We start from the raw sequence: 14,896 nt of genomic DNA on the forward strand, positions 1-14,896 counted from the left end.
CCTGCCTGCCTGATCAACCCTAACCACCTCTGCCTGCCTGCCTGCCTGCCTGATCACCCCTAACCACTCACCTGCCTGCCTGATCACCCCCTAACGACTCTGCATGCTAGCCTCATTGCCCCTAACCACTCACCAGCCTGCCTGATTGCCCTTAACCACCTCTGCCTGCCTGCCTGCCTGCCTGCCTGATCACCCCTAACCACTCACCTGCCTGCCTGATCACCCCTAACCACTCACCTGCCTGCCTGATCACCCCTAACCACTCATCTGCCTGCCTGATCACCCCTAACCACTCACCTGCCTGCCTGATCACCCCTAACCACTCACCTGCCTGCCTGATTGCCCTTAACCACATCTGCCTGCCTGCCTGATTGCCCCTAACCCTTCTACCTGCCTGCCTGATCACCCCTAACCACTCACCTGCCTGCCTGCCTGCCTGCCTGATCACCCCTAACCACTCACCCTGCCTGATCACCCCTAACCACTCACCTGCCTGCCTGATCACCCCTAACCACTCACCTGCCTGCCTGATCGCCTCAAACTGCCTCTGCCTTGGCCCTGCCACCATGGCTGTGTCTGGAAGGACATCTAGAAGGTTGTCCAGAAGGTTGTTCGGCCGACTGTCTAATTAGCATATTATGCTTTTTTTTTTTTTTATTATAGATGCTTTGGAAACTACCCTATTCTAACATCTAGGTTCATCTCTCTTTCTATTCACTATTTTCTCTTGATTAAGGATCACATTTCCCTCTGTCTTGAATTACTTGCCTAGTAATTTCTTACTGTATATAAAACAATTCTGACTGCTACATTGTGAGGAACTATGTCTTTCTTTAAAGAGTGTTGACTTTTGCTGAAACCAGTTTGGCTCAGCGGTAGAGCATCGGTCTGCGAACTGAAAGGTCCCAAGTTCGATTCCGGTCAAGGGCACGTACATTGGTTGTGGGCACATCCCCAGTAGGGAGTGTGCAGAAAGCAGCTGGTCGATGTTTCTCTCTCATTGACATTTCTAGCTCTCTATCCCTCTCCCTTCCTTTCTGTGAAAAGTCAATAAAATATATTAAAAAAATATTTTAAATAAATAAATAGTGTTGACTTTTATTCTGGCAGGTTGTTAATTACTCTGATTCAACTTTATCCTGTTTCGATTTTGTCTTTAGTCTTAAGAGCATGAACCTTACTGAAGTTTCCACTGAACACCCAAGGCATTTGATAAGATCTTTCTATTAAATGGAGTTCAGTCTTCCAGCACTGGTATTTTTGTTAACTGCTCAGTCCCCTAACAGTTACTGCAGGTAGGTCTAACATGGTCTGCCTTGCACATGTGTAGCCAACCACTTAGCCATATCCCTGAATCCACAAACCTCTGAAATTCTCCTCTTCACGGCTCCATCAATTTGGACATATGACTCACAAATTACAGTCATCTCAGCAGCACAAACTCTGATCTCTGCCTCTTCTACCTGGCAATATTGCTGCTCTGCACTTGCACCCACCTCCCTGCACCTCACATCAGAAAATGCCCCCAGTCAGAAAGGCAAGGCAAAAATAAAGGGCACCTACCGATTCTGTCTCCTAAATATCTCTTGAATCAGTCCACGATTTCCTCCTCTTCTCTGCCAACCCCCTAATTCATTTCCTCCAACTTCCTCCTAACTGGTTTCCCCATATAATTATTTGTGTGCCATCTTCTCCTACACATAGTGCCTAGAATGAGCTTTTAAGTTTTTTAAATTAATTTGAGAGAGAGAAAAAACACACATCGATTTGTTGTTCCACTTATTTATTAATTCATTGGTTAATTCTTTCATATGCACTGATAGAGGGTGGAACCTGCAACCTTGGTATGCTTCAAACAACTGAGCCACCTGGCAAGGGATAGAATTAGCTTTTTTAAAATGCAAGTGATGTCACTTTCCATCATAAATATATACAATAAAAGATAAACAAAACTAAAACCTCAATGGCTTCTCATTACTCTCAGAACAAAGACCAAACCCTTAATGAGGCCTCTGAGCTCTGGATCCTGACTCTACACTGTAGCCGTGTTGGCCTTCCTTCCAGTATTTCCGAGTCAATTCAGTACTGTTCTGTCTAAACCACTTTTCCCTGCTCAGCCAACTCCTCCCTGTTTTTCTTGCTTCAGCTTTATTATCTCTAAAACCCAAATAGGCTAAGAAATCCCCATTGAAAGCTCTTATAACATCCTGTCCTACTTCTGCATATACTCTGTGCAATGTTGTCTCCCCTGCTCTGTTCCAAGTTCCACATGGCTGGAACTGTGTCTACATCAGTCCTCTTTGTATCTCCAGGCCTACTAGAGTGCTTAGCACATGGTGAGATCTTAATATTTGGCGAATGATCAACTCACTAGAAGGATGACTGAATAGAGAATTTGTGATACCATAGAGAAGTATTAAGCAAAGCCTGAATCCTCAGGTAGAAATCTAAAGAAATTCTCCTTTGGAATGATGACTAGCAATTAATAGGGGGATGCTATGTTTGAGTACTTTCATATTTATTTTTCCATTTGCTCAGGTTTCTGCCTGAAGAATGAGGCTCAGAATTTTGGTATACGTAAAACATACCAGTAAAATGCAGAAGAAAGATCATCTGTGTGTCCATTTCTAATATGAGGAAATTGAGGTTCAGAGATCAAAATTATCGTCTGTGACCTCAAAGCTGTTTGGTGACTTTTGAATTATAATGGTGCCATATGTCTTCTGCGTTTGACATTGAGGTATGGCCACTGTTCTGAAAGCGTTTTTTTGTTTTTGTTTGTTTGGTTTTGTTAATTTTAAACCTAGGATATTTTTTCCATTGCTTTTTTTAATTTTTTAATTTTTATTTTTTTTTAGAGAGAGTGTAGAAGTGGGGGAGGGAAGGAGAGAGGAAGAGAGAGAGAAACATCAATGTGAGAGAGATACATTGATTGGCTGCCTCCCGCATGCACCCCCAACCAGAGCAGAGGATTGAACCTGCAACCCAGATACATGCCCTTGACCAGGAATTGAACCTATGACCCTTTGGTGGGTGGGCCAATGCTCTAACCACTTAGCAACATGGTCCAGAGCCTAAAAGTATTCTTATGATTGGATAAGGCTTATGCTTAGAAGTCTGATACTGATAATGAATCATCCCATACCCTACAAATGTTTCCAGTTGAATGTCAGCATAATGCAGTAATCCTTCCTTCCTGATGTAAAGACACTGTTTTCAAAAGAGAGATTTTTGCCTTATATAAAATAGATCATAACTAAGGTGAACTAAATTATAAAAATAAAAAAAAACTTTGTATGCACCAGACTTCCAAATTATCTGTGTTATGGAAGCACAATTCTCCCTTAATTTGTAATTCTCTTTTCTCTGGCCACATCTCTTTCAACATAGCTTCCCAGGAGTGTCATGCATTTTCCTTTAAACATTATGTTCTAGTGCGTGACTAACACTGACAAATTTGTCTGTGACAGGAGTCTTCCTCATGCTTGACCAGCCTGTCACCATTTCCCCTCACTGTAGGGTGGTTCTAAGTGAGTGATCTTTTGGTGACATTTCTCTCTGGTGTCTGGGTGTGACCTGACAATCTAGCCAAATAACCTTTAAAGAGCCCAGTAAACTCTTTGGGCTGGACAAGGCTGATTTCATTTTTTTAAATTAAATCACAATCATCTAATTGTTAAGACTCTTGGTCATCTTAAGGAAAAACTGACAGAACTGACTCAAAATGTTTGTGCAATGTAGCCTAGTTCCATGGCAACAGAAAGTAAACCACTGAAAGAACAAATTTTTAGTGGAAGAATCATGATAAGTATGTGACTAAGAAAAGTCTCCACTCAAATTATACCTCACTTCTGGCCAATTACTGGGGGTCGAGGGGAAGAAGAGCCTAAAGCATTTTTGAACTAGCTCTCTAATGCTCAAAACTTTTAAATTGCTTGTGGGTATAATATTTTATGCAGCTTATTTTTTTTTTCATTCTCAACACAGTAAAATGCTGTAATAACTATGGTTACATTTAATAAAACTTAATGATTCAAATTTTATTTCTCAATCTGTAATTTTTTTTATATTTTATTGATTTTTTTACAGAGAGGAAGAGATAGGAATAGAGAGTTAGAAACATCGATGAGAGAGAAACACCGATCAGCTGCCTCCTGCACACTCCCCACTGGGGATGTGCCCGCAACCAAGGTACATGCCCTTGACTGGAATCAAACCTGGGACCTTTCAGTCTGCAGGCCTACGCTCTATCCACTGAGCCAAACTGGTTCCGGCTCAATCTGTAATTTTTATAGGGAATTTATTATATGTCTAATCACTTTATAGGAAGTGAAAGGGAGATTTTTTAAAAATCAATCTTATTGTTCATATTATTACAAAGGTTTTTCATTTCTTCCCCCTTCCACCAGGTTCCCACTCCACCCTCCGCCCCCTCCTCATCCCCCATTGTCCTCATCCATAGGTGGACAGTTCAGTACCACCCCCGCCCCCTTACCCCCAGAACAGTCAGTCCACTCCCCTCACATATCACCGACTCTACTACAATGAATCGCTATTATTGTTCATCAGGTTTTTCAATCTCCTTTTGTTGTTGTTGTTGTTGTTGTTTTTTAATTAATAAACTTTTACACTTCTAAGAATAAATTTTAAAATCTAATAATTTTAAACCTTGTTTTTTTTTCTGCCCTGGGAATTGAGAGCAAACTTGTTTACATGTAAACTTGCCCTTAGCCTATCAAAAGGTGTAGCCATTCAAGTGTAAATGGACACATTGTTTAAACATAGCTGCTGGTTGGAATTGGATTACCTGTTCTGGGTGGGAATGGCTTGTAGAAACAATATATAAAGTCCTCATACAACTCAACAAAAGACAAATTAAAAATGGGTAGAATACCTGAATAGATATTTATCCAAAGAGGACATATAAATGGCCAACAGACATGTGAAAAAAAATGCTCGAAGTCACTAATCATCAGAGAAATGCAAATTAAAACCACAATGAGATATTGCCTCACACCTGTCAGAATGGCTATCATCAAAAAATCAACAATTTTATGCTGGTGAGGATATGGAAAAAAGGGAACCCTAGTAAACTGCTGGTAGAAATGCAGACTGGTGAAACCACTGTGGAAAACAGTATGGAGTTTCCTTAAAAAAAAAATAAAAAATGGAACTCCCATTTGACCCAGAGATCCCACTTCTGGTAATATATTCTAAGAACCAAAAAAACAATCAGAAAGGATATATGCATCCCTTTGTTCATAGCAGCATTGTTTACAATAGCTAAGATATGGGAACAGCCCAGGTGCTCATCAGTAGATGAATGGATAAAAAAGGTGTGGTACATTTGCACTATGGAATACAATGCAGCAGTGAAAAAGAGGGATCTCTTACCCTTTGGGACAGCATGTATGGACCTGGAAAATATGATGCTAGTGAAATAAGCCAATCGGAGAAAGACAAATATAATATAACCTCATTTATTTGTGGAATCTAATAAGCAGAATGAACTGACCAACAAAATAAGACCCGAAGCATGAAGGCATGGAACAGACTGACATACATTGATGTGGGGCTGGGGGGAATGAGATGAACCAAAGAACTTATAAGCGTCTAGGCATAGCCCATGGACACAGACAATAAGGTAGTGAAGACATGGGGGTGGGGGACGGATTAGGGCTAGGAGGATGAGGGTAAAAGGGGAAGAGGAGGTACTGTAATACTGTCAACAATAAAAAGTATATCTTAAAATAAAATAAAATAAAATTGGAAAGAGAAGACTAACACACACAACACAATTATGCAGTAATAAACAGCAATCTGTAATCAAGGGCTAGATTGTATAGCAGCCAGAGTTAGTGAGGATGTTAAAACTTTGTTTCTGAGGAGGTAAATTGGTACAGTAAAACCTTTTTACTCTTTTTTTTTTTTTTTAGAATATATAGAGAATATCTATTATATTTTCTGTCATGATTCCCCTCCCTCCAAAATGAAGAAATAAAATCTAGACACAAGTTTTATAACCAGGGCTATGTTTTGTTATAAATGTTTTTTTCATGGAAAATTTTAAACAGATACAAAAACAGAAGAACCCATCTTCATGTACATATCACCAACCACACTGACAGTTTTATTTTCTTGGACTGCTCTTCCTCTAGTTGTATTTACACAGCTCACTTCTCAGCTTTCCGGATTGAACTCAAATCACCTCACAGAGGACTTCTATGAACATTTGACTTAAAACGGTACCCCCTAAAACTCCCTCTACCTTTTCTCTCTTTTTAAAGATTTTAAAATAGATACTTTGAGAGAAAGTGAGAGGAAGAGAGCGAAACATCAATGATGAGAGAGAATCATTGGTTGACTGCCTCCTACGTGCCCCCTACTGGGGATAGAGCCCAGAACCCAGAACCTGGGCATGCGCCCTCAACAGGAATTGAACCAGCAACTTTTCAGCACCTGGGGTGATGCCCCACCAACTGAGTCACACCAGCCAGGGCTACCCTTTGTCTTTCTTATTTCTCACCATAACATTTCTTACTTTCTATACTTTTTCAAAGTATTTTTATTTCTTATCTGTTTGCAATCCAGTAAACTACATGAAGGGAAGGACTGTCAAATGATTTTTTTCATTGGTAAAATCCACTACTTAGAATAATGCCTGATACCCAGAAGGGCTTAATAAATAGTAAATGAACAAATAAATATGTACTGATATGAGGAGACATCCATGATGTATTACATTTTAAAAAACTGCAACACTGTTTGGATAATATCCTACCATGCTGAATGGAAGAAAGTGAACTGTGACTGAGGTAGAAGTACTCATCTCATAGTCTGCACTCCACACTACACATTTCTCAGCCTGCTTTCTGTTGGGCAGGGCTTTGGTTACTCATTATGACCAATAAATTGTGATTGAAAATGGAACATGTCGCCGGGACCGGTTTGGCTCAGTGGATAGAGCGTCAGCCTGCAGACTGAAAGGTCCCGGATTTGATTCCAGTCAAGGGCATGTACCTTGGTTGCGGGCACATCCCCAATAGAGGGTGTGCAAGAGGCAGCTGATCGATGATTCTCTCTTATCGATGTTTCTAACTCTCTATCCCTCTCTCTTCCTGTGAAAAATCAATAAAATGTATATTAAGAAAAAAAGAAAAGAAAATGGAATATGTCAATTATGGGCTGGAGCAATAAAAACTCCATGCGTGATTTTATAGTCTCTTTTCACTCCTAAGATGATCAGAGGAGCCATGTATGGCCGATGATGACCACAGCATGGTGGACTCTCCAGTATCCTGTGTTCCTGAGTCACTGAATGAAGAAACCACTCTGTCAACCTGTGTGAAACATGCAGCATGAGCCAGAAATAAATTGTTGTGTTAAAGCACTGAGATTTATGGCTACTCCACCATAATCTAGTCTATCTTAATGCATGTACAAAACTAGAATTTGTTAAGCATCTATTATATTCCAAAGACCATGCTGGATATTTTACATATTCTTATTAAACCCTCACAAAACCCTGGAAGCTGATACTATTACACTGAGATGAGGAAACTGAGGAAGTATGAGGACAAACACCTTATACAAGGCTGTCAGCTAAATGGAAATGATACCCAGGCAGTCTGGAGTATGATCAACCAAGCTATTAACAGTAGTTATCCATGAGGGCAGGATTAAGAGGATTAATCACTCTATCCTGTTATTTCTGTAATGTTACACATGTATTTTTACAATGAGTAATAAACCAATAAACTATATGTTAGATACTTAGAGACTATGAATTCAGAGATGACAGTCAAGTAATGCCAGAAGTCAATTCCAGCAGGGCTGAATCATCTGGGAGTGGCTAAAAGGCATTTCCCCAAAACATAAAAAGGATGCATAAAATGATTGCTTGCTGCCAGACAGATCAGGGCATCTTAATCTACATATTATTGCCTCCTACTGGCCAAACACACAACTGTAGGCAAATTCTTCCAACCTGACAATGGATTCAGTACAAACCCTACCCTTTGATGTGTCTATTTCCACCTTGCCTTAGGACAAATTGTGTTAATAAAAAGCAAGGAGTCCTGAGACAAGGAGAACTTGGTTTATTCAGCCAAGCTTCTCTGACTCCCCATAATGCCTTCCAAAATTATATATCATCTGTGGACTCTCATCTTCTTAAGGGCTTTGCTGAACCCTTCTAGATGCTGAATCAAGACCACCAGCATTAAAGTAACCTCTGAAAACTGTATTTCTGTAATGTTACACATGTACTTCTGGTGTAATCAAGGAATGTCTAAGAATGACTCTTTACCAATCTGTAGGCATACCTGGTTTTATAGGTGAATTCCAGCAAATAAGGTGAATCATATTATACTTCATGATAAAATTGGATTAGTTTCCTAGGAGAAAAAACACTCCTACTTATTCTAACTTTTGGTGTTAATTAAATAGCCATCGTAAAAAAAAAAAAAAAAAAAAAAAAAAAAAAAAAAAAAAAAAAAAAAAAAAAAAAAGCGATAATAGAACAACTCCTTATAGCTAAAAATGGCTTTATTAACAGTATATTTAAAATGTTCTATTCAGTCCTATTTAAACAAAATATACAATAATCAGATGTATCTCCAGTTTTCCTGGCTGCCCAGAAACTTAATCTCCATTTGGCTATTCACCAAAGTAGAATTCTTAACAGGAGGAAACCAGAAGTCCAAAATATTGGTTGTCCCAGGCTCTGGGCAGCCAGGTGCACGTGTGTCACCTGAGTATAGTGCTACGGTGGTGTGACCATCTAGCAAAGCTACTCCCACCGCGTGACCTTGGCGTGTCCTTGGCTGCCTCGGTTCTCTGGCCTATGTCATTTCCTGAGTCTGGTTCTCCAGCTCCCGTTGATTCTGTAAACTAACAATTTTTCCAGAGTTGGTTTTTGTTGCTGTTGTTTTTTTGCTTGGAAGCAAGAAGCTGACTAACAAGCAGTAACTATTGGCAGCTATATAATTTGAAGGTACAGCATGTAGGAGAAAATGAACCACCATTGAAGGACTAAACAATAAGATCTAAATATTATTATAATAATGAATATCAAAAAAGTATCTTGCCTAGATTTAAGATACTTTCCATACCACACATTTCTCCCAAGTTTGATCTTTTGTTCCCTTTCCAGGAATTTCTGTCATATCTGAGTATTCCCTAACTTCACACATAAGTCTCCCTATGCTTAACTCCCATCTTTCATTTATAATATCATAGACTTTCAAAATGGTGTCATTATGTAACATGACCTATTCAACAGTAGAAATGCTTTAAATTTGTGGCTTACTGTTACAGAAAATAAATTACTGAACTATTTTATTAGCTCACATTCAAAAGTCTATTAAACAAAATAGGTGAGGCTATAAGAAAATCAAAATCACCTGAGTTACATTTGCCTATGGAAATAATAATGCCCACCTTATTTCAGAGTCTTCATATAAAGATCAAATAAAATCATATGTGAACATATTTAGAAAATTATTATTTTAAGGTATGTTCTGTATTCAAATCTTAAGAAACATTGTAAGACACATTAGTTTATATATCACTAAGGAAGAAACAATGCAGCCAATTGAAAACTATAACATGCTTCTTTTTCATTTACATGCATGTAAGATGCAGCATTAATTTACATACCACTATGCAAGAAACAATGTGGCCAACTAAAAACTATAACACATTCTTATTACTTGGAACTTTTCTTAATACCTATTAAAAGAACCCTTAATTAGACATGGATTGTTATAACTAATTCTTATGCAAACATTAAGAGGAAAACATGAATGAAATAAATTGGTGAAGGTACTCTTAAAGCTTCTCATTAAGTCCAACATTGCTGAATCATTTCCAATTCAATCACTAATATCAATGTATTTCCACCTAATAGGATTATCTGTGCCACGGTGACATAGCATTTCTTATAAGAATCCATAATAGTTTTAAAAAAATAATAAGAAGAGCCACCCATAAAATGTTGCTCTGGCTCTTGAACTCACCTCCTCGGATGAACACATCGCACCTACGGATGCATAAGGAACAATTTCCTCTCAGTGAAATTCAGAAACTAGTTGAGTGACTTTTACACAGCAGCAAACAAGAAAATCCACATTGGAATGGGTAGGAGAGGCTAAGTAACAGATTCTCACCATAAACCCTACACTTGGCATTGCAACACACATCAGGAAGGGAACTCACAATTCCTCAAGAGCAAAGAGGATGGGCCTCAGAGCTGGCAATACAGCTTTTAAGACGGGCCCCAAAACATCTTGTTTTCAAAGCCAACAGTGCTTGCCCCCACAAGACACCAAGGCTATAGTTCTTACAGGTCTCCCGGGAATTCTCCGTGGCTAACCCCCCAGGGCCAGTGCAGAGGCAGCAGAATAAAAGGCTCTCAGGCTTTTCGTGGGAGAGGGAACTGGCTTACCTTAAAAGCTTCGGCTTGAGGAGCAAAAGGTGCTCATGCACATGTCTGGCACGATGGTTGTTGATTCTGCCACCCAGAGGATGCCCCTTGATTGCCCGGCTCTGGTGGCCAACAAAGGTTATGTTTGCAGATCCCACAGGTCTGTAACAAACAAGAGAGAAATCGTTCTTAAGGGTACAGCACAGAGGCAGCGGACAGAAATACCCATTCTTTCTGTGAAAGAGGGTATTAGTTCACCTCCACAGCTACAGCCCGAGGGGCAGGCATCTAATTTAACACACACATAGGGGCTCAGTACCACCCCATCCAGAGACTGGGTAGGGTGGCAGACATCATAGTGATGCTACACCAAGCTCCAGGTCACCGATGTCTCCAAGAAAGGAGCCTGTGGACAAAAGAAGAAACCGTTCTTAACTGGCTAGCCTCCTTTCCCCACACAGCCCCAACTCAGTACACAGGGAGCAGACAGAAATGCCCATCTCAAAGTCTTCCCCTGATAGAATTATATTCGTATATTTTAAAAGATGCTGCTTGAGGATATGACTTCCAATCAGCCTGCATACTAAGTATTGCATGGAATCTTACTCTCTGGGACACCAACAGGTCTTGGCACACCATCAATCATTGGGAGCCATTAGGAAAAAAGAAGCATAATCACAAAGGTTTAAGAGACATCCTAGTTGAAATATATGTCATCTCCAACATGAGACTGTTCCTTTAAGATTAAGAGAGGCCACAGTTTTGCCAAAACCGATTTGGCTCAGGGGATAGTGCTGGTCTGCGGACTGAAAGGTCCCAGGTTCCATTCCGGTCAAGGGCATGTACATTGGTGGCAGGCACATCCCCGGTAGGAAGTGTGCAGGAGGCAGCTGGTCGATGATTCTCTCTCATCGATGTTTCTAGCTCTCTATCCCTCTCCCTTCCTCTCTGTAAAAAAAATCAATAAAATATATTTAAAAAGAAGAGAGGCCACAGTTTTATCTAACACATAGATACCAGTACAGAGTCACAGAAAATGAAGAAACAAATGAATACACTCCAAATGAAAGAACAACACAAAAATCTCAGAAAAAGAACTTAATAAAACAGAAATAAGTGATTTACCTGATACAGGGTTTAAAAGAATGGTCATAAAAATGCTCACTGAGGTCAGGAGAATAATACATGAACAAACTGACAGAAAATGTAAGAAAGTACCAAACAGAAATCACAGAGCTGAAGAATTTAATAACTGAATTGGAAAATTCTAAAGGATTCCATATCAGTCTAGAGAAAAAAAATCAATGGATTTAAAGACAGGGCAGTAGAATTCATTTAATCAGAAAAGCTGAAAAAAATAAAGAAAGAGTGAAAACAAGGGAAGATATCTTACGGGACTTTGGGACATCAAGCAGACCAACATTCACCTTCTAGGAGTCCCATAAGAAAAAGAGAAAAGGAGGGCATAAAATTTATTTTAAAATTTCCTAACCTAGGAAGGAAACAGATATCCAGATCCAGGAATCTCATAAAGTTCCAAATAAGATGAACCCAAGAGAGACTCACACCAAGACACACTATAATTACACTGTCAGAAGTTAAAGACAAGGAGAGGCCCTAACCAGTTTGGCTCAGTGGATAGAGCAGTGTTTTTCCCCCAGCACTTTGAATATATCATGTCACCCCCTCTGTCCTGCAAAGTTTCTGCTGAAAGGGCATTTCTGTCTGCTCCCTGTGTACTGAGTTCTGGGGCTTTGTGAAGGAAAGAGGCTAGCCAGTTAAGAACAGTTTCTTCTTTTGTCCACAAGCTCCTTTCTTGGAGACATTAGTGACCTGCTGATAGTCTTATGGGGGTTCCCTTATAACAAGTTGTTTTTCTCTTGCTGCTTTTAATATTCTCTCCTTTTTTAAAAAAAAATATATATTTTATTGATTTTTTACAGAGAGAAGGAGAGAGGGATAGAGAGCTAGAAATGTCGATGAGAGAGAAACATCGACCAGCTGCCTCCTGCACACCCCCCACTGGGGATGTGCCCACAACCAAGGTACATGTCCTTGGCCGGAATCGAACCCGGGACCTTTCAGTCTACAGACCGACGCTCTACCACTGAGTCAAACCGGTTTCGGCTCTCTCCTTGTCTTTTTAAAAAATATCTATTTTATTGATTTTTCACAGAGAGAAGGAGAGAGATAGAGAGCCAGAAACATTGATGAGAGAGAAATATCGATCAGTTGCCTCTTGCACACTCCTCACTGGGGATGTGCCCACAACCAAGGTACACGTCCTTGGCCGGAATTGAACCTGGGATCCTTCAGTCCACAGCTCCTCAGGCAGGGACCTGACCCTCCTGGGAGCAGGGAATGGGAAAAGCACTCGGGTAACAGGTGGGTGGGACACGCTTCATTACAAACAAAGTGGCCGAGCACTGACTGGTCAGTGGGGACTTACAGACACGCTCACACAAGAGAGGCCTCGTTCCAATCAGTGATACACGCTGGTGCTACATGAACAGAAGCAGGTTACATGAGGGTGCTCGGGCCCAGTAAGTATATTTCTACTACTGAGGCATTGCCCTCGCACCTGCATCAGGCAAAGGGGCCTTTCACCTAATAACACCGCTGTGTCCTCCCCTGCATGCATGCGTAAGGCAAATGGACTTGATCGTCCGGCGTACTCTGATTAGAGTTCCCACACACGATCTAGCAATCCCACTTCTGGGTATTTATCTCAAGGAAACAGGAAAGATATCTGTATCCCCAGGTTCTTTGCAGCATTATTTATTATTTATAAAAGGGAGTATAGGGAAACAACTTAAATGTCAATCAACAGATGAATGGATAAAGAAGTTGTGGTATATATTCCTAATGCAACATTATTCAGTCATAAAAGGGAAATGATTTGCAACAAGGATGAAGTGTAAGGGCATTACTCTAGGCCAGTGGTCGGCAAACTCAGTCAACAGAGCCAAATAGCAACAGTACGAGATTGAAATTTCTTTTGAGAGCCTAATTTTTTCAAACTTAACCCTTTGCACTCCGAACCATTCTGGACATTGGCTACCAGCTACTCGACGCTACTTTGCAGCGGAAACGTGCTTCCCCGTAATCACTAATAAACTGCAATGTCCCCTGAGAGGGGACATCCGAGTGATATGCTAGAATTCCGATGTCCCCTGAGAGGGGACAGCGGAGTGCAAAGGGTATTAAACTTCTAATGCCACTTCTTCAAAATAGACTCGGCCAGGCCATGGTATTTTGTGGAAGAGCCACACTCAAGGGGCCAAAGAGCCGCATGTGGCTCTCGAGCCGCAGTTTACCGACCATGGCTCTAGTGAAATATGTCAGACAGAGAAAGACAAATACTGTATGATCTCATAACTCTGGGGGGCTGTTTCTCTGTTTTCCGCCACCCACGCAGAAAACGACAGGTTCCTGAGTGGAGGAGCTGGGGATTAAGTAATTAAAGGAAAAAAGAGACCAAGACACAGAAATAGATTCAAGCTGGGATCCAGATGGGGTGCTGTCACTCTGATGGAGAGACAGTCAACACCCACCACAGACAATACAGCGCATTTAATGATTTCCAAAGGGGGGTTTAAGGTCAAAGTTTTGGATGTGCCCAGGTCCTATTCATTCCCTCACACCTGGGATTTAGCATATCAAGACCTGGGTAAGCGAAGGTCCTATCAGTTCCTCATTCCAAGCACGTGGATAAAGATAAGAAATCCGACTGATAACGGTTTCCCACATTTTGAGGAAATGCCTTGAGTTCAGCTGGTGATAATTAAAGGTCATCCACCTGCATTCCCAAGGGGCCCTCTACACACATCTGTCAATTCTTTAAAACACACACAACCTCATAGATAGAGAACAGATTGGAGGTTGCCTGAGGTGCAGGTGGTTGGTAAGTGAAATGGATGAAGCTGGTTAAAAGGTAAAACTTCCAGTTAATAAGATAAATAAGTTCTAGGGATGGTGACCCTATTGTAATACTACTGTATTGTACACTTGCAAGTTGCTGAGAGGAGCTCTTAAAAATTCTCTTCACAAGAGAAAAACAAATTTGTAACTCCGTGTGGTGATGGATATTCACTATGAGGTAATCAGTTTGCAATATATATATATAATCATTGTTTTACACCTCAACTAATACATGTTATATGTAAATTATACCTCTATTTAGAAATCCATAAAATAAAAATCATTAGAGGACACACCAATGATCCCATTAAAATAGAAGTTGTGATTGTCACCAATCTATGTTGGGCTCCTATTGCAACAGGGCCACTTTACTGGCTGAAGTGACTGAATTTGACTAATATTAAGGAGAAATTAGGTTCCTATGGCACACAGGGGCTAAGGAGGAGAATGTCTGAAATGAAGATAGTTCAGGGTACTTCTTAGAACCCCTGTGTTCTGTGATGCATTTTATAATTGTTTCACTCTTCGCTTTTACAGGATTTACAGGAA

The sequence above is a fragment of the Pipistrellus kuhlii genome, unplaced genomic scaffold (genome assembly GCF_014108245.1).
Source record: "Pipistrellus kuhlii isolate mPipKuh1 unplaced genomic scaffold, mPipKuh1.p scaffold_m20_p_1, whole genome shotgun sequence".
Taxonomy (NCBI): Eukaryota; Metazoa; Chordata; class Mammalia; order Chiroptera; family Vespertilionidae; genus Pipistrellus; species Pipistrellus kuhlii.